At 40.5% G+C, this 25,056-nt stretch overlaps 1 protein-coding gene across 3 annotated transcripts in view; it reads left to right on the top strand.

Moving 5' to 3' along the window:
• The window catches only part of Bicdl1 (BICD family like cargo adaptor 1), a 95,301-nt gene that overhangs the window by 15,550 nt on the left and 54,695 nt on the right, over positions 1-25,056 (top strand). The window lies entirely within an intron of this gene.

Here is a 25,056-nt window from a genome sequence, read left to right as displayed (position 1 = left end):
CGTCTGGGTACAATACTATGTTTTTGGATTTTACACAGGTTGATAAATATAGCCTTAGTTCATCTATATTAACTGTTATTTAGCATTCCCTTATGCAATGACAGTAAAATATTATGTATTTTATTGGTGAACATTAAACTTCTAGTTTTTCCACTATTACAGATTTTCTGTGATGAATATTTCTGTGCCTTTTCTTCTTATGCACATATATTTTAATTTCTTTATGCAATTAAGTTCCTGTAACAGGAATTACTGCATCTGAGTGTAAACCCTTCTTCAGCTTTATGTAATATTGCCAAATTCTTGAAAGCTTTGTTACAGATTTGCAATCTTAATCAGAAATGTGTAAGAGTCAGTGTATATGGGTCTCATCTTTCTTTACCTGACTCTTCATTATTATCAGATTTTAAATATTCTTACCAATCCTTTGTATGTAAAAGGAAATTTTATTGTTTTAATTTCCATCTCATGAATTACTTGTGATGCTGAACATCTTTTATCTGTATGTTTATTTTGAATTATTTGTTGCTTTCCTCACATACCACCGTTTTTTTTTGTTTGTTTTTTTTTTGATTTTTTGAGACAGGGTTTCTCTGTGGTTTTGGAGCCTGTCCTGGAACTAGCTCTTGTAGACCAGGCTGGTCTCGAACTCACAGAGATCCGCCTGCCTCTGCCTCCCGAGTGCTGGGATTAAAGGTGTGCGCCACCACCGCCCGGCTTATTGGGGTTTTTTTGTTTTGTTTTGTTTTAACTCTTTTTGTTTTGTTTTGTTTTTCAAGATAGGGTTTCTCTGTAGTTTTGGAGCCTGTCCTGGAATTAGCTCCTGTAGACCAGGCTGTCCTCGAGCTCACAGAGATCCGCCTGCCTCTGCTTCCCAAGTGCTGGGATTAAAGGCGAGCGCCACCACTGCCTGGCTGTTTTAACTCTTGATGCTCTTATAGTTTCATTTTATTTATTTAAGGGGTCTTGTATACCAAAAAAGTTTGTAGACTTTTTAAAAAAGCTTTTTTATTGTAATTTTGTGTAGGTGTGTGCATGGGAGTGCCATGCCTGTGGAGAGAGAGGTAATGAGTCCCTCTAGAACTGGAGTTACAGGTTGGTGTTAGCTGCCCAGAATGTGTGCTGGGAATTGAACTTTTGTTCTCTGGAACAGGAGGATATGCCTTTAATTGCTGAGCCATCTATCCATCGCTAAGTATTTAAAGAAATCAAATGTTTGTCATTTCATAAATAGTTTTTTTGTGTTTTGATTAAGCCTCTAGATTCCCTCACTGTATTCTAATTAGAAAAACACAAATGCTTTTTAATGTTTGAATATTTAATCTAGCTGGATTTTTTTGTATGATATGAGATAGGAACTATGTATATGTTTGTTTGTTTGTTTTTGAGACAGGCTTTCTCTGTATAACAGCCCCGGCTGTCCTGGAACTTGCTTTGTAGACCAGGCTGGCTTCGAACTCACAGAGATCCGCCTGCCTCTGCCTCCCAAGTGGATTAAAGGCATGCGTCATCACCACTCAGTTCCTCATAAACTTTTTATATGGGTTATATAAGCACTAGTTCCTCCCTGAATTGTAGTCATATGTAGATTTTCTGATTTAAAAAAACAAACTATTATTTACTTTTAATCGAAGGGTCAAAAATAACTTAAAATTTTCATTGTTTTTTTTTTCTTTTGCCAATTTAAAACTAAAAACATAAAATGGGGGAGCGATTTTAAAATTGAGACAGGCTCTTTCTATGTAGATTAGGCTTGTCTTGAACTCACAGACACCCACCTATTTTTGCCTCAGAGGAGTGTTGATATGAAAGGTGTGTGCCACCACACCCAACTTTTTAAAATTTTAGAAGTTTATAGCAAACTTGTTTGTTTGGTAAGGCTGCCATAACAACATATCCTAGACTGACTACTGGTTCCCAGTTCTGGAGGCTGGAAGTCCACAGTCAAAGTCAGTTCCTTCTAATCAGAGCGTCTGTTTCAGTCCTGTCTCCTTGGCTGGGATGCTGCCTCCCTGCACCTCCGTGCATTTTGTCATCCCACTGTTTCTGTTTTCTTTTGTTGCTGTTTTTTTTTTTTGTTTTGTTTTGTTTGTTTTTTTTTGAGACAGGGTCTCACTGTGTGACTATAGCTGTCCTGGAACTCACTATGTGAACCAGGCTGGCCTGGAACTCACAGAGATCCACTTCCTGCTTCTGCCTCCTGAGTACTAGGTTAAAGGCATTTATCATTATGCCCACTTTGTCTCTGTTTTGAGATCTACTCTCCTTATAAAGACTACCTGTTATATTGACTTAGGATCCTCCCTAAGGATCTCATTTCAATTTGTTTACATTTATAAAGGGAGCTGGAGAGGTGGCTCAGGGTTAAGAGCACTTTCTGCTCTTGCACAGGACCCAGGTTTGATTCTTAACACCCAGATGGCACCTCACAACCATCTGCAGCTCTATTCAAACAAGATATCCATACACATAAAGTAAAATTTAATTTGTTCATATTTGTAAAGACTTATTCTTCAAATAAGTTCACATTCTGAGGAAATGGCATTTGGACTTTAAAAGAGAACTCAATCCAGCCCATAATAAAAAAAACATTTTAGCCGGGCGATGGTGGCGCACGCCTTTAATCCCAGCACTCGGGAGGCAGAGGCAGGCGGATCTCTGTGAGTTCGAGACCAGCCTGGTCTACAAGAGCTAGTTCCAGGACAGGCTCCAAAACCACAGAGAAACCCTGTCTCGAAAAACCAAAAATAAATAAATAAATAAATAAATAAAATAAAATAAAAAAAACATTTTGGTGTACTTTTATTTTGCACAAAACAACACACTTCTTGGATCCTTGTTGGTGTTGTCTGAGGGAGATATTCATGGTAACGCCACTTTCCTGGAAGGTTCCATACTCTTCATAACACATTTGTACATTAAATATTCATACCTCTAAGACTAGACAACTAAGGAACACTGTGGCCAATGGAGAGATACCTGGAATGCTTAATTTTATTCCTTGGGAAAGTTCCAAGCCCATCAATCTCATTTTTCTCCTCTAAGAATTTACCTACTTTCTATTTTTCTGAGTAAAAAGTGGAAGGGTTTTATGTGTGTGTATAAGTGGGTCTTCTTTAATTCAGTATCCAACAGATATTTCTTTGTATTGTTTTGTTTTTTGTTTCTTAGAGGCAATGTTTCTCTGTAACCCTGGTTGTACTGGAACTCGCTGTGTAGACCAGGCTGGCCTCAAACTCAGAGATTTTCCTGCCTCTACCTCCTGAGGCTGGGATTGAAGGCGTGCGCCACCACCGCCTGGTCCAACAGGTGTTTCTTGAGCGAGGCTCTAGGAATACAGTGGAAAATCAAACCCTGTGTTTAATAATGAAGCTAGCAGGAAGAGATACGGAAAACCAAAGCAATCCGCAGGAAGGGTGAATGTGGGACTGACCATGGGGTGCAGCCGCTTCACAGTGAGTGGGCAGTGAAAATGTTGGCGATCACATATGAGCTGACATCTGAAGAGTGAGGTGGCAGCTGTGGAAGGGCTACAGGAATAGTGTTCTGGGTGGGTTCCGTTAGGTTGTAAACTCCTTTGAAAGCTGGGACAGCTGTTTTCTTTGCTGTTGTAAACAAGTATCTATCAGGATGGGAAGTCAATAAAAGGTTGTTGGTTACTTTTAAATATTTTAAAATATTTAGACAGCTGGTAGTGGCACCTTCCTTTAATCTCAGCACTCGGGAGGCAGAGGCAGGTGGATCTCTGAGTTTGAGATCAGCTTGGTCTCTACAGAGTGAGTTACAGGACAGCCAGGGCTCACAGATAAACCCTGTCTCGAAAAACAAAAACAACAAGAACAACAAAAAATTATATAAATAACATGTTTAGAACATACACCTTTCTGAAGACTAACCCCTGTGCATAGCCTGTAATAAAAACCATTTCACACTCACACTTAGTGTATATGGTTTGAAAACCAGTTACCAAAGGAACCATGGTGCCAGTGCTTGGGGGGCAGGTAAGCTGTAAAAGATTATGGTTTCATGGTTGCTTAAAAAGAAAGTTTAGTCTTCATAGGTACTTTAGAAATTGTGGAAAAACTGAACCTGCCGTGATGAGATGAGTGATGAACCTCTGATGATTTGCAGCCTGCAGGGGCTCTGTTGAACAGCACTGTGCCTCCCTGGTCTGCAGGGCAGTTGTTCACCGAGTGAGTGGCTTGCAGCCTTCTCATCTTGCCAGTGGATATGGGAAATGAGCATTCTAGCTTTTCACCAAAACTGTTCTTGTCCTGTGGGAGACTTGGCCTTTGTTTTGATTTGGATATTGTCCTGTATCTTCCTCCTCTCTGGATCATGCCCTCTGGACAGAAGAACACCCAGCTGTGTGCTGTCTTCACCATACAGACCACAGTGGTCTGTGGTTTGGAGAAGGAGGCAGCAGAAATGTCCAGAGGAAGGCTGGCTCGTGACAGCTTCTGAGCACAGTCTTACTGAGGTTATGTAGTTTCTTCCTGTGCAGCCCTGATGGCTTCTTCATAAAGTAAAACTCTTGAGAATTCACCTTAAAATAACATTTTATCTTCTCATTTGTTCTGCATTTGTTATAATCTTTTTGCTCATTTTCACAGGGCACACCTATTGTACCTATTGTTTATTTTCTTCTCACTGTGTCTTATGGTTTCTATTGCTGTGAGACCATGGCAACTCTTATAAAGGAAAACATTTAATTGGGGAGACTTACAGTTTCAGAGGTTTAGTCCATCATCGTCATAGTGGGACTTGTCAGCATGCAGGCAGGCTTGCTACTGGAGAAGGAGCTGAGAGTTCTATGTCTTGATCCACAGGCAACAAAAAGTGAACTGAGTCCTACACTGGATGTTGGTTGAGCTAGGAGACCTAAATCCACTCCCACAGTGACACACTTCCTGCAATAAAGCTACAGCTCCTAACAGTTCCTTTTTTCTGAGGACCATTTTCTTTCAAACCACCACACACTGTAACTGTTTAAGTACCTCCTGTTTCTCACACCCAGGACTGGTCATGTACCTGGCTACTCTGGCTATGAGTGTATCTAACTGTGACAAAGCCTAAAGCTGTATTTGGGGCAGTATACAAAAGGTGCTGTCCAAAGGCTACCTGAAGCCAGAAAGAGCTATCACCATTGAATCACTGAGATAGGTAGTTCAAAGCCTTCAGTAGGAAGTTAGGCATTGCTCCAAAACTAGGAGAAATCAAAGCCTTCATTTTAGACTAGAGGGACTCTGATAGAAAGATGTGCCAGAGGGATTGTTTAAAGATGGTGATGGAGAGATTAAAGTGAAGACCCATTGTAGGCAGTTCAGGTGAAGCCAGTCTGTGAAGTCTCAGCTCCCCGAAGAGTGTTCTTTCAGTAAACTTTGGTGTATTTAGCTAGGATGGGTTGGCTTTTTAAATGAATATCCTTTTATAGATAGTTGGAAATTCTAGTCTTACTTCTATCCCTAGTTTCTCAAGTTTTATAATTTTTATTTTAATGTATTTGCAGGGATTAAATACAAGGTAAATTTTTAGGTTAAAAAAAGGACTGCGGAAGCAGCTCAGTGGCAAAGCCCTTGTCCTTGCACAAGGATCTGTGCTCAGTTCACAGCACCACCACCCTCCCAAAGAAGAAAAATAATTAGATATATCTTAACTGTTTTTTTTGGATGGCAGAAATATCTGGTATTTACTGTAAAAAAAAAAAAAAAAAAAACCATAGTGGAGAACATTTGGTGTCTGAAACAGTGAAAAATTCCCATGACACTAAGGAAAAATAAATGACAATGTGATACTAACTTTTTCCATGTATAGCACTTGCATAATTCTGTTTTTTTCACTACTAGCTTTTTGACTTCTTTCATGTTTTTAGTGGTTGTATATAGTAGTCCTTATAAAATACGTGGAAAGTAAATGTAACCATTTGCTACTGAGTGACATGTATTACAAACACTGCTAAAGTGAGTATCTTTGCACTTTCTGAAGCTTGTTTAAGGGTCTCACTGGATAGCTCAGGTAGGCCTCAAACTTACAATCCTCCTGTCTCAGTCTACTGACTACCAGGATTATATGCATGTTCTACCATGCCTTGCTTATTATTTTGCTCTTTCTTGATATCTTCTTTTGATGTATGTGTGCCTACAAACACACACACATGTGTAATTCATGCACACTTGTGTACAGATGTGAGAGCCACTTGTGTGGAGATGTGGATGCTGTCAGGTGTCTTCCCATATTACTTTCCACCATGTTTTTTGAGACAAAGTCCTTGACTGAACTGGAACCTCCTGATTTCAGCTAGACTGTCTAGCCAGTGATTCCCAAGAATACTCCTGTTTTTTCCTCCCCAGTGCTGGGATTTTAGGTGCATGGCACTCCTCCCAGCTTTTTTGTGGGTACTAGTTCAGGTCCGCATGCTTACATGCCAGGTGCTTCTCTGACTGAGCATCTCCTCAGCACTGCGTTTTGCCTAGATGTCGGATGTCTTGGTCAAAGGGCATGGACAGTGAAATTTTTAATAGCTATTACACAGTCCTCCAAGAATGTACGGCTAAACTCCCAAGACCCAAAACCTACCATTCTGCCTGTATAAGTTATATAACTGTTTAACACAAAAGAGTAGTTGTCATCACAGAAGTCTGCAAAATAGCCACCTGGAGAGAACGTGTGTGTTTAGGTAAAAGTGAGTGTTCAAAAATTCCAGTTTTTGTGGGAGCCTAGGCAGTTTGGATGCTCACCTTACTAGACCTGGATGGAGGTGGGTGGTCCTTGGACTTCCCACAGGGCAGGGAACCGGATTACTGTTAGGGATGATGAGGGAGGGGGACTTGATGGGGGAGGGGGAGGGAAATGGGAGGTGGTGGCGGGGAGAAGGCAGAAATCTTTAATAAATAAATAAACAATAGAAAAAAAAATCCAGTTTGCTTTTTGGAGATAAATTCTGGAAATCTAGGAGTATTCTACTTCTTGACCTTGGTAATACTTACCTGAGTGTTCATATTATAGTTGTTAGACAATAAATGCATGTTTTATAAATTTGTGTTATATTTCACAATGTAAAAAAATCAGTCATTGAACAAATATAATGTATACATTCTGTTTGTGAAGCCTTAGGTGACATAGGTACTGCAGAGAACAAAGTAAATTATTCATTCTAAAGTAATACAGAATGATGCATACTGTAATATAAGCATTCGGGACACAGAGACCAGCCTGGGCTTTATAGCAAGGCCCTGTGTCAGACAACAACAAAAGAGTCTAGAAAAGTATGTAAACAACACAATCAGGCAGTGATAGGTGTTGTGACTAAAAGCCAAGTAAAAGGAGACAGTGGTAGCTATGGGGGTTGCCAGGAAGAAAATTTGGGAATATGGTTTAGGGCAGGAACAAAGGTGGTAAAAAGAGTCCCGTGCAGAGAACAGTGTGAAACCCCAAGAGTGAGTGGGAAGGCAGCAGGAGTGGCTGAACTAAGACAGCAGGAGATAAAAACAGAGGGTTTTAGTGGCTGGAATGTGTAGAGCACTGCCAGCATGCTCTAGAATTAGGATTTTATTTTGGGTGCCAGGAAGGCAGTCATGTGAGGGGAACATGGGATCTAATCTAAGGATTGCTCTAGCTGTTGTGGGAGGATCCTAGGACCAGGGGTAAAAGCATGGAGGTCCTTGGAGAAGCAAGCAACTTTTCAAGTGGAAGGATGCTTGTCATAGAGGAGGTGAGAGGGCTTAAATGTATATTTTGCTGATAACTAATAGCAGTTATGGAAATTGAGGGGTGGTTAAAGAAAAATCAAAACTATCACTCCTGTGTTTTTCCTCAAAGTAAGAAGGAGTGATAGCATCATTAACTTGAGGGTTAGATATTTTGGATTTTATGTACTGCCCTTTAACAACATCCTTGTTACTTTCATGTAAATCGATTGGTACATTTACTTGATATAAAATATTAAGTCAATTTCCATAGCTTCTGAATTCTTAGAAACTGGGGCTCCTTCCCATTAGTGTGGTGGGTAGTTTTTGTTACCTTGACACAAGCTAAAGTTATCTCCAAAGAGGGAGCTTCAATTAAGAAGCTGCCTCCATAAGACTAGCCTGTAGTGGTGCTGTCCCCAGGCAGGTGCTCCTGAGTTGTGTAAAACAAGCTGAGCAAGCCACGGGGAGCAAGCCAGGAAGCAGTGTTCCTCCATGGTCTCAGCTTCAGTGCCTGGCTTGAGTTACTGCCCTGACTGTTTCATGATGGACTACAACAGTAAGCTGAAATAAATCCTTCCCTCCCCCAGTTGGCTTTTGGTAGTAATGTTTTATCACAGCAATGGAAAGCAAACTAAGACAGATAGTGTACACCTACAATTTCCTCAGAGTACTTAAGCTGTACTCAGAGTGGTTACTAACCCCACCCACCCCACCTCTCCCTACTTCTGTGAAGCATAACTACTCGTGTGGGTTGCTGTCTGTGAGATGGGAGGTGTCTAGGAGGAAGTTGATGCAAGCAGGTGCTTTGTCTGTTTCCTGGCAATGGGAGCAGCACTCCTTGGTCGGCCTCTGCTGTCTCACTCCCACAGAGTAAATGCAGTTGGCACACTAGCCAAAGCGAATCTTCCTGAAAAATAAGTTGATTTGAGGTTAGCAGCTTTGCTTTGCGTCTGGTACATTCCTGAAACAACTTTTTACCAGGTCCTGTTTCAGGGTTGCAGTCTTTAACATAGTAGCTTTGTAGGAGTCATTCTGTTGGGTGATGCATAACTGGCCTTGTTCTTGGAACATTTTACAATTAACAACAGCTGCTCATCAAAAGTATTGTTGATGGCTAAATGACTTCAGTTCTTCTTGAGGTGGGGCTGTATTATTATTTGCTTCTTCTTAGAAGTCTGCCTGAGCCAGGCATGGTGACACACACCTTTAATACCAGCACTTAGAAGATAGGTGGATCTCTGCGTTCAAGGCTAGCCTGTTCTACATAGGGAATTCCAGGCCAGTCAGGGCTACATAGTGAGACCCTAGTTGTTGGGTCTTTATGTGTGTGTGTGTGTGTAGTAAAAAGACATTAACAGTTTTCAACAAGCTTTCAGTCACCCTCCCTTGTTAGAAAGACAAATTAGTAGGGCTGGGGTGTAGCAAAGAGATAGAGTACTTGGCATGCCTGGAGCCCTAGGTTCTAATTTTATGCAACACGTACGTTAAGTAAATAAATTAACCCACCCAGATAACAGTAACTTAAATTTCTAACGGGACATTCCCATGCAGGATTGCCTCTGCTCTCATTACCACCTGTGATGGGAGGCGTGCACATCATTTCCCATCGGAGCCTGAGGATCACAAGGTTTGACCCTTGTTCAAGGCTTCACATTGCTTCCTGGTTAGCATCTGGTTTGAAAGTTGGCTTTTGTATATCTTCAAGGATGGGTAGTCAGTAAGAAAGGAAACACCTCTTCATGTGTATTTCTACCTCACTGATTTTATTGACATTTTAGGTGATACTTGGTGGATACTGTTTCGTATTGCCTTAGCTTCAGAGACACTGGGTTCAGTAAACCCAACAGTCTCGGGTTTGGTTTTAACAATTTCTTTTAAATCAAAGCTGTTCTAGAAAAATTAGAAACTGTCGAGAAGGTCACTTCAGCAAAGTAAGGACAGGTTTGCATAGAGCAGCACTTATCTCTGAAGTCAGCGCCAGCATTTCTAGACAGGTGCCATTGCTAATTAGTAAGTTAAATATGGGGTGGTAATTACATATTCTTCCAGCATATGGGTGTTTGTTAGTAAGTGTTGTCTTGACTGGGAGCCTGTTCTTAATTATTTACATTGGGAAAGTCATGCCTGATCTGAGTATTCCAAGTTGTCTTTATTGGATATAGCTGTATATAGTTAACTTTGTTTTTTTAAAAAAAGAGAGCCTAGGTTCTAGCATATTAAGCTTAATATTTGGAGGTTGTGTGGCTCAAGAGTCAGATGATTTTTGCAGGGATAGAGTATAGGGTTGCTAGATTTTGCCCAATAAACTAGCATTTTATGTCTTTGAAACTGAAATTCGGTTTCCCTCGGTTCCTGTAGAAAATGTACATTGGAAAGATGAAAATGGTTAAATGGCTGCCTGGGCTGGTGTGAGGTGGAGCCTGCAACTTTTGTACCTGGCAGTTGGGTTGCAGATGGCGGAAAGGTTTACAGGCAAAGAAAAATAGGTGACGTTATCAGCAAACTCTGTACCATTTTGTTCTCTGTGCCACCAGGCCTCTGGTTCCAGTCATAATATGTTTGCCACATTGAAAAATAAAATGTTTTGGTGAATAATTATAGTCATTAGAAAACCAGGTTTTTCTTTTTTCTTTCTTTTCTTTTTTTTTGGAGAGGGGCATTCTGATCCCATCTTTGCCATTTCTCTTTGTTAGCATTTGGGGCAACAACAACAATCCAGAGCTATATTACACAGTTTAGAGCTAAGAGAACATCTAAGCTATCTGGACCAGTGGCTTTTCACATAAAAATTTCTACGTCTTTGCAATACATGACAAAGATATTATGTCCCCTGAAATGAATACCACACACCCGTTTAACATGTGAGACCATGAAGAGCTCAGCTGTGCTGCAGCTGACTGTGCTGTGCAGAGACACTGACCTGCACACCATCTTTGCTAAGGAGAGTATTTTGTAGGCGGGCTGTGGGGAAACCTGCTGCATCTATAACTACTTCATTTTTAAAATTGCATTAAGTATTCAAAATCAAGATTAAATCCAAAAGTATTACTACTAAGACTGCCACTATTCTTACTCTTTGATTTCAAACTATTGTTAAAAGCTTACTGTTTTATTGCAGTTATAAATTTAAACATGTTCCAGATTTCAATTATTTTCTATTAGTGTAATATTGCTTTACCTGTTCTGTTTGTTGAAGCATCTTATCAGATTTCCTATATTTTCCCACACAATATAGAAAACCATTGCTTAAAATTAGTGATTCTTGGGAGCCACTGATGTCCAGGAATGCTCAGGAAGGGTTGTGAGGAACACCTGAAGGTGGTCTGACACGGTTCTCCCATTCCAGTTTCATCCTGGGCATTTTTATGTTTTATATACTAAGTTCTGTGTAATAGCTTATTTGGGAGAAAAAGATAGTATTTTAGCTGATTATTATAGAAAAAAACTGTGGTTTGTGGATCAGTAACCAATCACTAGTTAAGGAAACTGAGCCTCAGGGAAGTTAATGACTTGCAGAATTTGGTGATTCCAGCCGTTTGCTCTTCCAGTAGGGCTCCTATTGACTCCACAATTAAAATAAGCCACCTCTTTGGGTATAAGTAAGACTGATTAAGAAAAAAGACAAGGATTGTATTCATTATTTGTAGAAGAGTAACTCTAGCTATGCCCTTTTCAGTTAATGCCACTGTTGCTGCATCATATAAATCCTGAGTTTTAGGAGCTTAATCAGGCATTCCTGATGGGCACTTAATATGCCATTCAGGTAACAATTCAATGGTCTAGCCATCTCCTTCCGTCTTGTGACCATGTTTCCCATAGGTGGTTCTCAAATACGTAGCAGAGGGGGGGAAGTGTCGAATATTCCTCTGGACCATACATGGAAATTAGGCACCTTGCTTCTATTGCTTCATTGTTCAGAGCTCAGGAACAGGGGCACATGCAGTTCCTGTGGAAGCCGAGATGGACAGGCCAGCTTTGTGCCTGGGAGAAGAGGTGGAGAGGCAGACAGCCATCAGTGTCAGCAGAGAGGGTCCTGGACTTTGCTTTTTCTGGGTTTGAGTGACTGATGACTGTAATTCTTAAATCAATGGTTGTAACAGAATTTTGGAATTTGTTGTTGCTTTGTTGCATTTCTTTTTTTAATACACCATGTTATTCCAAAGAGGAAAACAGTGTTTTTATACTCCAATTATATTTCTAATAATGAGAATTAGGTAAGTTCTTTTGAAATTGGTCCATGTCCCCCAAAGAATATTTTCCAGATTGCTTTCTAATGTAAGTACATTCGTGGTTATCTTAAGTAGGGTGACTGTTAGATAAAAACACTGATTTCAGCCGGGCGGTGGTGGCGCACTCCTTTAATCCCAGAACTTGGGAGGCAGAGGCAGGTGGATCTCTGTGAGTTCGAGTCCAGCCTGGTCTACAAGAGCTAGCTCCAGGACAGGAACCAAAAAGCTACGGAGAAACCCTGTCTCGGAAAATCAAAAAAAAAAAAAAAAAAAAAAAAAAAAAAACCTGATTTCAGTGGCTTTTCATAATGGAAATATATTTCTCATTTTGATAAAGTGTCTGTTTAAGGGGAAGATTACATTGTATTTTAAAGAAAAGTATTAGCTTGGGAAAAAACTGGGTTTCTAGCCTGTGTGCCCTGTTCTGATTCTGAGTGAATCCTTACTCTGTGTCTCAGAAAGAGTTATTAATAAAACGAAGTTGAGCTGAGTGGCTCCTTTACTTGTGAACCTGTTGTCTATGTGTGTGATCTCTTATGAGAAAGAAACTTCTTGGAGAGAACTCTCACAGGATGTGGTACATTGTGAATCTGGGGGCTTTGTATTGTTTCCTTCTTTGCATGTAGAAAATATTCCTCCTCAGGAACATGGCTTTTTTTACTCGCCCAAATTCATTGCCTCTGTGTGTTGAGAACTAGAGCTTGAAATGATTGTTAGGTAGCCTGAACAAAATTTACTTTCCATTCTGATCACAACACATAGGTACTTTCCATGCATACCGTTAATAGTGCCAGGAGTGAGATGTTTACATGCTTTTCCTATTCAAAATTAGACATCATAGAACAAGGGTTATATGAGGTTGACATTCTCTGGCTTTCTACAAATAAGTCAGATTTTCCACATTGCCCTTGTATGATTAGTTACATTCTTGGCTGCATTTTCAGAACTGGAAAAAGAATTCCCCCTACACACCTCTAGTCATCAGTTGCTAGGTTACAGCTTTTCACATTGTCCCAGTCTGCTGATGTTGCTATGGATACCAGTTATTCCTCTTTCTATGACACTGTTCTGATAAGGCGTAGAGTGCAACATGTGTAATTGTGATGTCAGAGATGTTGTAGCATAAGTCCTTCCTTTTACAACATTAACATTGACAGATAAGGGTTCTGTGTTGTAATATTATATGAATTTAAGATATGAGATATTGGCGGAATGTTTGACATGATCCATCATTTAAGACCTAAATTATATTGTACAGAAAGAAACAAAACTAGCATTATAATATGAATGAGACCTCCAACTCCTGACCCACACAAACCAGCTTCCCACTTCCTGTTCTAGGGCTGAACACAAGTGATAGCCATTATCCATGATATTACCTGAGAGATGGGGCATTTGGGGATTATTTATTTATTTATTATGTTTACAATATTCTGTCTGTGTGTATGCCTTCAGGCCAGAAAAGGGCACCAGACCTCATTACAGATGGTTGTGAGCCACCATGTGGTTGCTGGGAATTGAACTCAGGACCTTTGGAAGAGCAGGCAATGCTCTTAACCTCTGAGCCACCTCTCCAGCCCCTGGGGATACTTTTTGTAGACTTATTTGTTATGTTTTTTTATGTGTATATGTGTTTGCCTATGTGAGTTTCTGTACTATGTATGTGCATATGTGCATAACCCAGAGACCAAAAAAGTATGTCAGAATACCTAGAACTGGAGTTGTAGGCAGTTGTGAACTGTTTTAGTGGTGTCAGGAACTGAACCCGGGCCCTCTGCAAGAGTAGCAATCCCTCTTAACCTCTGAGCCGTCTTTCTAGCCTCTTCATTCAGATTCTTTGTTTTGGGGGGTTTGTTGTTATTTTATTTTTTTATTTTTTATTTTTTGAGACAGGGTTTCTTTGTAGCTTTGGAACCTGTCCTGGAACAGGCTTGGTAGACTAGGCTGGCCTTGAACTCACAGAGATCCACCTGCCTCTGCCTCCCAAGTGCTGGAATTCAAGATGTGTGCCACCAACGCCCGGCTTCATTCAGATATTTTTTTTTTTTTTATCGAAACAGTAAAGCCTGTCTTCAGAATTTTACTTTTCATTCAGTAACGTGGTTGTTTGTTTTCAAGCAAGGTTTTGGGCACTTCAAGGTAGAGACAATGTCTTTAACTGGAGGGTTGTTAGGTGATTTGGAGATTTTTGTTTGAGCTTATGGTTAAGAGAAGGGATCTAATTGTGTAGCCCTGGCTGGCCTGAAACTCACTGTATAGACTAGGCTGGGCTCATAATCAGAGATCACCTGCCTGTGCCTCCAGGAGCTAGTTTTACAGGTGTTGCGCTACCAATTCTTTGAACAGTTTTTATTCCTAGTGGTGTTTACTGCCACACATAAACCTAGCAGGCAGGAATTAAGCAAAAAGCATACGATTTACTCTGAAGACTGAAAGAATTGCTATTTTGACTTAAGATTTCAAGGTGGTGGGCCTGGCAAGATGGCTCAGCAGGTAAAGGTGCATGCCACCAAGCCTTTTGACCCAAGTTCTGATCTTAGGAATCTCGTGGTAAAACAGAGAAAACTAACGTTTGTTGATTGTCTTCTGAACTCCACACTTGTGTTGTGGCATAACACACACACACACACACACCGGTGTTTTTTAAAAGTTGGGAGGAAAGCTTTATATCAAGATAGAATCCCTAGGAGTTAGAGTCGATAAAGGACAGGGTTAACAGATGCTATCTAGTGTGACCCTTTTTGAGCTTACAGTTAAGGAAACAACTAAGGTGTCAAAGAATATGACTCATCTAAGGTCAGAGAGCCTGTGCAGCTGTGGCTATTGCAAGTATTACTTAAAGAAAAAAAACCAACTTGTGAAAAGCCATGACTAACCATCATTGCAGTGAAGATAATTCTGGTTGATAAGCCAGTGGTGGTTTATTTTGAAGTCTGTTTACATCAAGACTGACAGGCAAGCTTATGTCATTGAAGAGAAACTGCACTGTTGAACGGGAGTCCTTTGGAGAGCATTAAGACTTGTCACCTCAGCATTTACCATCTATTTCTGTATTTGACTTATTCCTCAAAACCAAATTGAAATTGAACATAGCATAAAATGGGAGCCAGCTAACATCCTGTCCCCAAAAGTAGTAAGATTTTAATTAAGAATATATTCTTAACAGGCTAAGCACCCACAAAGCCAGTTCATGTATTAGGATCGAAACCTAGTGCCATTGTCCTTGGCTTCTCATCAGCCTTCATTGTCCGCCATGCTCAGAGAGTCCAGTTTCAACCCATGCTTATTCAGTCCCAGACCAGCTGGCCTTGGTGGGCTCACAATAAATCAGTTCCACTGTCACAGTGGGTGGGTGCATCCCTCGTGGTCCTGATTTCCTTGCTCATGTTCTCCCTCCTTCTGCTCCTCATTTGGACCTTAAGAGCTCAGACCGTTGCTCCTGTGGGTGCTTAGCCTGTTTAGATGCTCACCTTCCTGGACATAGATAGAAGACCTTCGTCTTCCCGCAGGGCAGAGAATTTGGACTGCTCTCCAGTATCGAGAGGGAGGGGGAATGGTGTGGGGGGAGGAGAAGAGGAGTGGGGATAGGGGGAGGGGGTAGGGGGAGGGAGCAATATTTGGGAGGAGGGGAGGGAAATGGGAAACGGGGAGCAGGTGGAAATTTTAATTAAAAAAGAATAAAAAAAAAATAAAAAAAATAAAAAAGAGAATATATTCTTTTCATGGGATGTTACTTTCTTAAAGAGTGAGGAATTTATTTACCAAATGGAATCTTTTTTTGTTTGAAACACACACACACATATACACACACACTTTTAACTGTAAATGGGAGAGAAAAAAATCCCTCAAAGTCAAGGAAAAGGAGGAAGCAGAAGCCCTGGAGAAGACACATGGATGCTGATTTCAGGTGAACCTCCCATCTGTCAGAACCAGAGAATTTAAGGGTCTGCCCTTTTCCCTTCTCTTCATCCTAAAGCTTTGTCCCTTTGCCTTGATCTACTATGGAAAGCCTTTCTCTTTGTACCTCTGAGCAGATCATAGTGCCTGGAAGATGGTCCACTTTGCATAACCAGGAAAGCCCTGTGCCATCCGAACTTTGCATTCATTTCTAATTCTTTTACAATGTGTTTGTGCATGTATTTTCACCAAATTAGCCTATTTCCTGTGAAAGCCCCGTGCTTTCCCATTTGGCAATGTCCCCTCCCATTGCCACTTGTAATTTCCCCAGGTTCTTTTTTTTTTTTTTTTTTTTTTTTTTTTTCAGTTTTTCGAGACAGGGTTTCTCTGTGCCTTTGGAGCCTGTCCTGAAACTAGCTCTGTAGACCAGGCTGGTCTCGAACTCACAGAGATCCGCCTGCCTCTGCCTCCCGAGTGCTGGGATTAAAGGCGTGCGCCACCATCGCCCGGCTCCCCAGGTTCTTAAGACCAACCTCAGTTACCACTTTATCATGAAGCCTTTGGGTTTTTGTGCATTTTATTTTTGAGCCAGGGTCTTTGATAATCTAGTCTGACCTAGAACTCACTATGTAGACCAGGTTGGCCTTGAACTCAAGAGTCTTCCTGCTTCAGCCCTCCATGTCCTAGGATTACATGGATGCTGTATTTCTTACTCCACTTAATTTTTCCTCCTAGTGGCCACTAAGAGTAGTATTATAGTACCTTTCTTTTGTTTATATATTCTATCTAGTATGGTTAATTCATTCCTTGATGTGATGTGGTCAGGATGTGGTCTCAGGGCACTTCCTATAGAAGGATGAACATCTTTTCTGAAAGTTGAGTGTGTATAGAACTATAGTTGAAGATAAGCATGTATTCTGTAGTTCAGTGTTTCAAGTATGTTGCACATGTGATTATTTACTAAAAGGTTTACATACCATAGAATTAAGATTTTGCTTTCTTTTGTATATACTCATTACTGCTAAATTCCTTTCCCAGTGACTAGACCATTGGTTCATAGTACATTGTGAGTACTCACAGTGATGTGGGATTCCCCTCTGTATGCTGTGAATACCATTGGTTAAGAAACTGGTTGGCCTGATAGGGTAGAATTTAGGTAGGCAGGGAAAACTAAGCTGAATGCTGGGAAAAAGGAGGCAGAGTAGAAGCCATGTAGCCCCGCCAGACAGAACTTTATCTGGTAAGCCACAGCCACATGGCGATGCACAGATTAATAGAAATGGGTTAAATTAATATGTAAGAGTTAGCCAATAAAAAGCTAGAGCTAATGGGCCAAGCAGAGATTTAAATAATATAGTTTCTGTGTAATTATTTAGGGAATCTGGGCATCCGGGAAACAAGCAAGCAGCCCTTCCGTACAACTCATAGCAATTTGGTATCCTAACGGATATATGGTTTATAAATTGAACACAACTGGAAATATATACCAGTTAGCTGGAGTTAGTGGAATGTGACTGTGATCCCAGACTTGAGGGGCAGAGGGGTCACTACAAGTTCCTGACCAGCCAGGACTGAATAATGACAGTCTGTTTCAACATAAAAACAGAGACCCAAAGCAGTAAGGCTGTGAGCTTGGAAATGGAGCCCAGGCTTTGTGTATGCAAGCATTGTGTCGCTGAGTAAATCTTCACCCCATTTTGTCTGTTATGTGCTGTTTATAAGACAGAGACCCATCTCATAAAATCGTGTGACGACTAAATGAGAATGTGTCAAATGTAGGCCGTGTGATAGCTGCTCAGTTAGCAGCTGCTGTGAGTGGCAGTATAATAGGGAGTGCATGGGCTGAGAAGCCAGAGGCTTGTGTTCCAACTCACCTGAGTCTGTGAAGACTTTGATAGATGCAGTCATCTGTGTCAATGCCAAATTCTCACAGACCAGATTATTGTTTGTATCTCCTGTTGCTTCATTTTGGAGGTGGGGGCAAGATAGGAAGCTTGTCCTCCCAGCCCCTGTCTTATCAAAGGCATTTGGTTACTGTGACCTGTGTCTGAAGTTGATACCCTGATCCCTGGTTTCTCAGCATCACCTGAGCAGCTGTTTGAGACAAATGGTGATGCCTGGGTCTCACCAGGAGAGGCAAGAGGTCTTAGAGAAGACCCAGGCACCAGGATTTTTTAAATCAGTTGATTAATAAGTGCATCCAGGGATGAGTGTTACTATTCTAATGTGAACCCAGAATTGAAGACAGCTGTTCTTGCCTAATTTAGTATCAGCAGCTGATACTAAAGTATCTTTGTTACTTCATCAGTAAGGAACAAAGTAGACTTGTCTGCAGTTCCTGGTTAACTGCTGCCACATCTCTAGACCGTCTCAGACAAGCCTTTCCTTTCCCTCTGTAGCTCAGTCATTGTCTGGGAAGGAGGGCACGTGGAATGAAAGGAAAACCCTTGAACCTTGTTGAAGTTAGGGCACATTCCATCCATCACTCTTTAGGAAGCATTCCATTCTGGCATCGGGAAACGGTGCAGGTTGGGCACTAGATGAATCCTGGTTTATCTTGGCCCTTTTGATTACTAACTTGAGGTTTGGAGAGTTTGAATTGCCTACTTTCCTCATCTGAGGAAACTGGAATCATAAAACAAAAGTCAGGTACTTGTATGCCTGTCAGGGGTTTAGAACTGCACTGTCCTTAAACCTTGTAACTGCAGACGGTGAATGTAGCTCTGGCTCTCTAACGTGCTGTGGAAAAGCTTCAGGACTGGAGTTAAGCACTTTATTGTAGACTCCTTTGTACCTGCAGTGCCAGTCATAGTGCCATGGTCTCAGGTTATAAAATGTGATGATTTATGGAAAAGCAAAAAACCCAGGATAGCCAAAATAATCCTGTACAATAAAAGAACTTCTGGAGGCATCACAATCCCGACTTCAAACTCTACTACAGAGCTACAGTTCTGAAAACAGCCTGGTATTGGCATAAGAACAGACAGGAGGACCAATAGAACTGAATAGAAGACCCGGCTATCAATCCACACATCTTCGAACACCTGATTTTTGACAAAGAAGCAAAAATATCAAATGGAAAAAACTGGATATCAACATGTAGAAAAATGAAAATAGACCCATATCTATCACCATGCACAAAACTCAAGTCCAAATGGATCAAGACCTCAACATAAAGCCAGCCACACTGAACCTTATAGAAGAGAAAGTGAGAAATACGCTTGAACACATTGGCACAGGAGACCACTGCCTAAATATAACCCCAATAGTACAGACACTGAGAGAAACAATAAATGGGACCTTTTGAAACTGAAAAGCTTCTGTAAAGCAAAGGAAATGGTCAACAAGACAAAACAACAGCCTACAGAATGGGAAGAGATCTTCACTAACCCCACATCAAACAGAGGCCTGATCTCCAAATTATACAAAGAACTCAAGAAATTGGTCACTAAAAGATCACATAATCCAATAAAAAAAAAAAATGGAGACACCATGTGAAGAGACACCATGACCACAAAAACTCTTATAAAGGAAAACATCTAATTAGGTGGTTTACAGTGACGGAGACTCAGTTCATTATCACCATGGTGCAACATGGTGGTGGACAGTCAGACATGGTGCTGGGGAAGGCCTACGTCTTGATCCTCAGGCAACAGGAAGTAACTGACACTGGGTATAGCTTGAGCACAAGAGACCTCAAATCCCACCCTCACAGTGACACACATCCTTCAACAAGGCCGCACCTACTCCAGCAAGGTTTCCTTTAAGGGCCATTTTCTTTCAAACCACTACAAAGCTCTACTAAGGAGGAAGGCATGGTGAGCAGAGGTAGGCTCTGATCTGAGCATGTGAGACCATGGTTTAAGAACCAAAGCTCTGCCTGGTGGTAGTGGTGACGCACACCTTTAATCCCAGCACTAGGGAGGCAGAGGCAGGCAGATCTCTGTGAGTTTGAGGCCAGCCTGATTTACAGAGTTCAGGACAGCCAAGGCTACACCAAAAAAACCCTGTCTTGAAAAACCAAGAAATCCAGGCACTGGTGGTGCATGCCTTTAATCCCAGCACTTGAAAGGCAGAAGCAGGCAGATCTCTGTGAGTTCAAGGCCAGCCTGGTCTACAAAGCAAGTTCCAGGACAGCCAGAGCTGTTCCACAGAGAAAGCCTGTCTTGGAGGGAGAAAAAAAAGAACTGCTGTGCTCTTTGTTTTGTTTTGAGACAGGATTTCTCTATGTAGTCCTTGCTCTCCTGAGACTTGCTTTGTAGACCAGGGTGACTTTGAACTCACAGAGTTCTACTTTCCTCTATCTCCAGAGCACTGGGATCAAAGGCATGCACCATCATATCTGGCAGAACCAAAATTCTTAATGCTGTGGTTTCAGGACTTGCTTGCACCCTTCTCTGAAGTGTACAAGGACACTTGTGTTGAGATCACTACCACAAGTTGTTCGTGCCTATAATCCCTGAGCTTAGTTAGGTGTTGGAGCCAAGAAGATGAGTTCCAGGGTGTGGTGTTTTGAATGAGAATGATCCCCCATAGGCTCAGTATTTGAATACTTGGTCTCCAGTTGGTAGAACTGCTTGGGAAGGATTGGGAAGTATGGCCTTGGTAAAGGAGGTGTGTCACTGAGGTAGGCTGTGACTTTTCAAAAGACTCCTTTCAGTGTGCTTCTCTCTGTCTCATGTTGTGGGTCAAGATGTGAGCCTTCAGTTGTCTCTTCACTCCATCATGAGCTCTGACCTTCTGAAACCAAAAGCCAAATTAATTGCTTTCTTTAATAAGTTGCCTTGATTGTGGTATTCTATCACAGCAATAAAAAAGTTTCTAAGACAGAAGTCATCTGTGGCTAAGTAGCAAGTTGGAGAATAGCTTAGGCCACATGAGACCCTGTCTAAAAACAACAACAAAAAAAAAATGTAAAAAGATCACCTTGGGTACACACAGAATGTACCATTAAAACCCCAGGAATTCTTCTCTTGTGTGCTTTGAATTGCATAGCTATAAGTTTGCCTAAGGGTTAGCACCATATTTTAACTTCAGTAAGTTAGACAAAGCTCCTTTGGTTTTATTCTATAGAAAACAGATGATTAAATCTAAGTGTTCTTTTTCATTTTTAACTTGATTTCCATCAGTGGGTTGTACATTAAAAGATCTTTGTAGAATGTCTGAGTGTTTATTGCATCGTTTTTTCAAAGAGTGTTCTTTATTAACATCAGCCCAAAGAAAATGTCTTAAAATAAAAGAGGTTCTGTGGTTGAATGAATCCAGGAAACGCTTAATGTTCTGCTTCTTTCTTGGATATTTTCAGTACATATTATTAGTTTACAAAGAGCTTTTGTAAGCCAGTGTTTTCTTCATTATCCCAGAGTTATTTTTCTGTTGCCAATACCCACTAATCTGAACTAGTATTTTTTTTCTAAGCTGTATGGTATTTTTTTCTAATCTGTATGGAAAAATAATTGAAAACTGAAAATTAAGGTAGTATGTATACATTATAAAATGATTACCGCCTCAAATTAAATAACTTATTTATCACCACATTAAGTTACCATTTGTGTTGTGAGTGTGAGGGAAGAACATTTAAAATCTACCCTCAGAGCCGGGCGGTGGTGGCGCACGCCTTTAATCCCAGCACTTGGGAGGCAGAGGCAGGCGGATCTCTGTGAGTTCGAGACCAGCCTGGTCTACAAGAGCTAGTGCCAGGACAGGCTCCAAAACCACAGAGAAACCCTGTCTCGAAAAACCAAAAAAAAAAAAAAAAAAAAAAATCTACCCTCAGAAAATTTCAAATAAACAATACTGTATTATTAGCTGTATTTCTTAAACAGCAGCAACAGAACACACTCCTGGAATACTAGCTAAATCCCAAGTGGACTGAACTCAAAGCAAGTAGGTTGATTAATGTTAGTACATAAGAGGAAAGTTAAAACCCTTCTTAAAGGAATGAGATAAACCCTAGAAAGGGACTGATGATGGTCTGCTGTTTGCTGAAGGTACAGGTGGATTTTGGAATGTGGAACAGGCTTCCATCACTCATTGCCAACAGGAGGAGGATTCCTCACAGGAGTCTTGTGCTCATAGATTTACAAAGCCTTTGTTTCTATGAACAGGACTCAGGTAGAAAAGTAAATACTGCTCTCTTTTTACCAAAGAGGAACCTCTTGCCCCAAATCTCATTGCATGACTCATATGTTGCAAAGCCAGTGTATCTGGGACTTGGGCTTCAGCCTCCAAGTTCAGGACTCATGCCCATATTACATTTATATTGAGGGCTTATTTTTTTAGAAGTAGATACTTCTCTTACTTTCTTCTTCCTAAGAAGTGCATTTCTCTTTTCCTAAGTTTTTTTGTTTTTTTTTTTTTTTGTCTTTATTGTGTCCTAGAGTAAGTAAACATTCAGCATTGTCTAGTGTAACAGCTCTAGGCTCCTTTTGGTCTGAGAATTTCACAGTCTTTGGACTTGAGTATATTTGAAACCTGCCCCCCCCCCTTTTCTCAAGACAGGGTTTCTCTGTAGTTTTGGAACCTATCCTGGAACTAGCTTTTGTAGACTGGGCTGGCCTTAAACTCTCAGAGATCCACCTTCCTCTTCAAATTTCTCTTTTAAAACACATTTCCAGGTCTGAATTTAGAACCTCTATGCTTAACCTTTTTTGGCTTTGGTTTTCACAGATTCAACAAATATCTGTTAAGGACAGGCTACCAACTACAGGTAAGACGACAGGAAGAACCAGCCAGACAAATTCAGAAACTGGAACTGTCTGCAGGAAAACTGACCCAGGTGTTGTCAACATGTCATTGACACAAAAAGGGACTGCACTCAATACCTAAAAAAAAATGGACATACCGCAGGGTGAGGGGGTAGGAAGCTGATACGTAAACCCAACTAGAAAGGATTTGTCATATTTTGTCCTAACATTTTATTCTCTAAATGTTTAAATAAATCTGCTGTGGTATTAAATAATCCCAGTACTTAGAAGGCTAAGGCCAGAGAATCAGTAGTTTGAGATCTGGGCTGGAGACTGTTTCAACAAGCAAAAAAGAAAAAAAGAAAAAAAAAGCAATACAGAATTCTTCAGTGAACACCATATAGACACTTATTGTATTTTATAGCTAGCCTGTCATTTATACTATACATCTAGCCATTCAAATAGTCATCCTCAACACCATCATATTTTTTACACACTTTTATAAATTGATGACTTCACTAGTAAATACTTAGAGGTAGGCTTTTTATTAGGATCAGGTGTATTTCATTCGAGTTCAGCATTTGTTTATAGTTTCCTTTTGTTTGTATGTTTCACTTGGCATTCCAGCCACATAATAGATGCTTATTAAATGCCTGTTGGCTATGAGGGAAGAGACAAGGACATATTGCATTTATGAAAGTGGTAAAAGTCAGTGTTGTTTGAAATGATTTGATACTTGCTGTCTTGGCAGTGTCAATAAAATTCCTGTCATAGCTTCCCTTCCGGTAGAACATTCCATTATCAGAGGGGAAGCATTCCATTCTGAGATGCCAGGGAGACAGTCTTAGGAAAGGAGGCCAACATCAGCCTGTCTGACTGTTGTTCCCAGTGGTGATGGATTTGAATTATTCTATGACGACAGAAAAAGGAGCATCTGGCTGAGACTAAAAGGGAGATGTGTTTTTGTGTCATCCAGGCTGGCCTTGATCTTCCTGCTTTAGCCTCCTGAGTATGTGATTACTGATGTGATATAGCAGGCTCAGCTAAATGGGATTGAGGAGGAATTAAAGTAAATTTTGGGGGTTTTGGCTCAGGTATGTCATGCTGTCGTCATCACAGCCCTGTCACTTTCAAACTGATGGATGAGGTGATGAGTCAGCAGTTCTGCCTGACCGGACCTACTCATTTCCAAGGTCACCTCAGTGTGCTCCTACAAGAAGGCTTTCCTGGCCTGTCTAGGACACAATGTGATTGTTTCGTTTTCTGAGCTCATTATCTACTTAGCTCCAATAATACAATGTCTTGAGACATTTTGCTTTCTTTCTTTTTTAGCTAACCTTTTATTATTTTATTATAAAAAACTATAAAAGAAATGCAACTCAGGTAATTTAAAAGTAACATCATGTTTCCGACGTCTAGATGAAGATAATCACCAAAAAAAAAAAAAGTAGTGCCATATAAATATATCTTTAGTGTTTTTTTTTTTTTTTTTAAAGCCCTAAACCATATACAATATTAGAGTCTTTGAGGAAGAAACTTGCCGTGTATTCCAGACTAGCATGGAACTCAGACCAAACTGCCTCAGACTTAAGATTTCCCTATTTCAGGCTTTTGCATGCTGGGGTTGTATCACCAAGCCTGGCCTTAAAATTACACAAACTGTAATAATGTATTTTTTTTTTTTTTGCTTTTCGAGACAGGGTTTCTCTGTGGCTTTGGAGCCTGTCCTGGAACTAGCTCTTGTAGACCAGGCTGGTCTCGAACTCACAGAGATCTGCCTACCTCTGCCTCCCAAGTGCTGGGATTAAAGGCGTGCACCACCACCGCCTGGCTGTAATAATGTATTTTAAAAGCAGGTATTTACACCTTTCCAGTTTAGTAATTTTTTAATATAGAAATTCAAATCTCATTCATCTTTCTTCCACATGACCTCAAAAGATGCCTTTTCTAATTTGCTTAGAAATCAGCTTCCTGTCCTTAATTCTGCATTGTGTCTGGTCCCTCGGGTGTTAATCAAGTTTATTCTTTCTCTGTTCTAATGTTAAGTTGAAAAAACTGGGCCAGTTTTCCTGTAGACAGCTCCAGCTTTTGCATTTGCCTGGCTGTTTCCTCGTAGTGAACTCAAGCTCATTCTTCTATTTCCTGGTTCTTCCTGTTAACTAGAGATTGTATATGAAATTTTAATGGATTTGGGCTAAATATTTCTGGCTAAAAGATGTGTACTTCTAATGTGCAAAGTATCAGATGACAAGTAGCTGAACTATATGATGCTATGACAATGTCAATTATGTTTTGTTTTTCCTGTTGGACAAAATTGGTAATTGATAAAATGTTCAGGCATTAGTTTTTGGAAGTTTCTCCTAAAAATATAGTATCACCAACCACATTTTACATGTTAACTGTTTCACATGATTTCGGTCTGTAAATCTTGTGCTCCAGTGTTAGAAAATGAGCCCATATTTATTGTAGGCTAATGGGAATTATGCTTTATCTGTAAGAATGAAATTGGGAAAATCACAACATAATAGGTGAGATCTGCCATCAGAAGAAGGGACA

Source organism: Chionomys nivalis, chromosome 3 (genome assembly GCF_950005125.1).
Source record: "Chionomys nivalis chromosome 3, mChiNiv1.1, whole genome shotgun sequence".
In the NCBI taxonomy this organism is placed as follows: domain Eukaryota; kingdom Metazoa; phylum Chordata; class Mammalia; order Rodentia; family Cricetidae; genus Chionomys; species Chionomys nivalis.
Note: the sequence above shows the minus strand (reverse complement) of the source record. Positions and strands in the feature narration are given on the sequence as shown.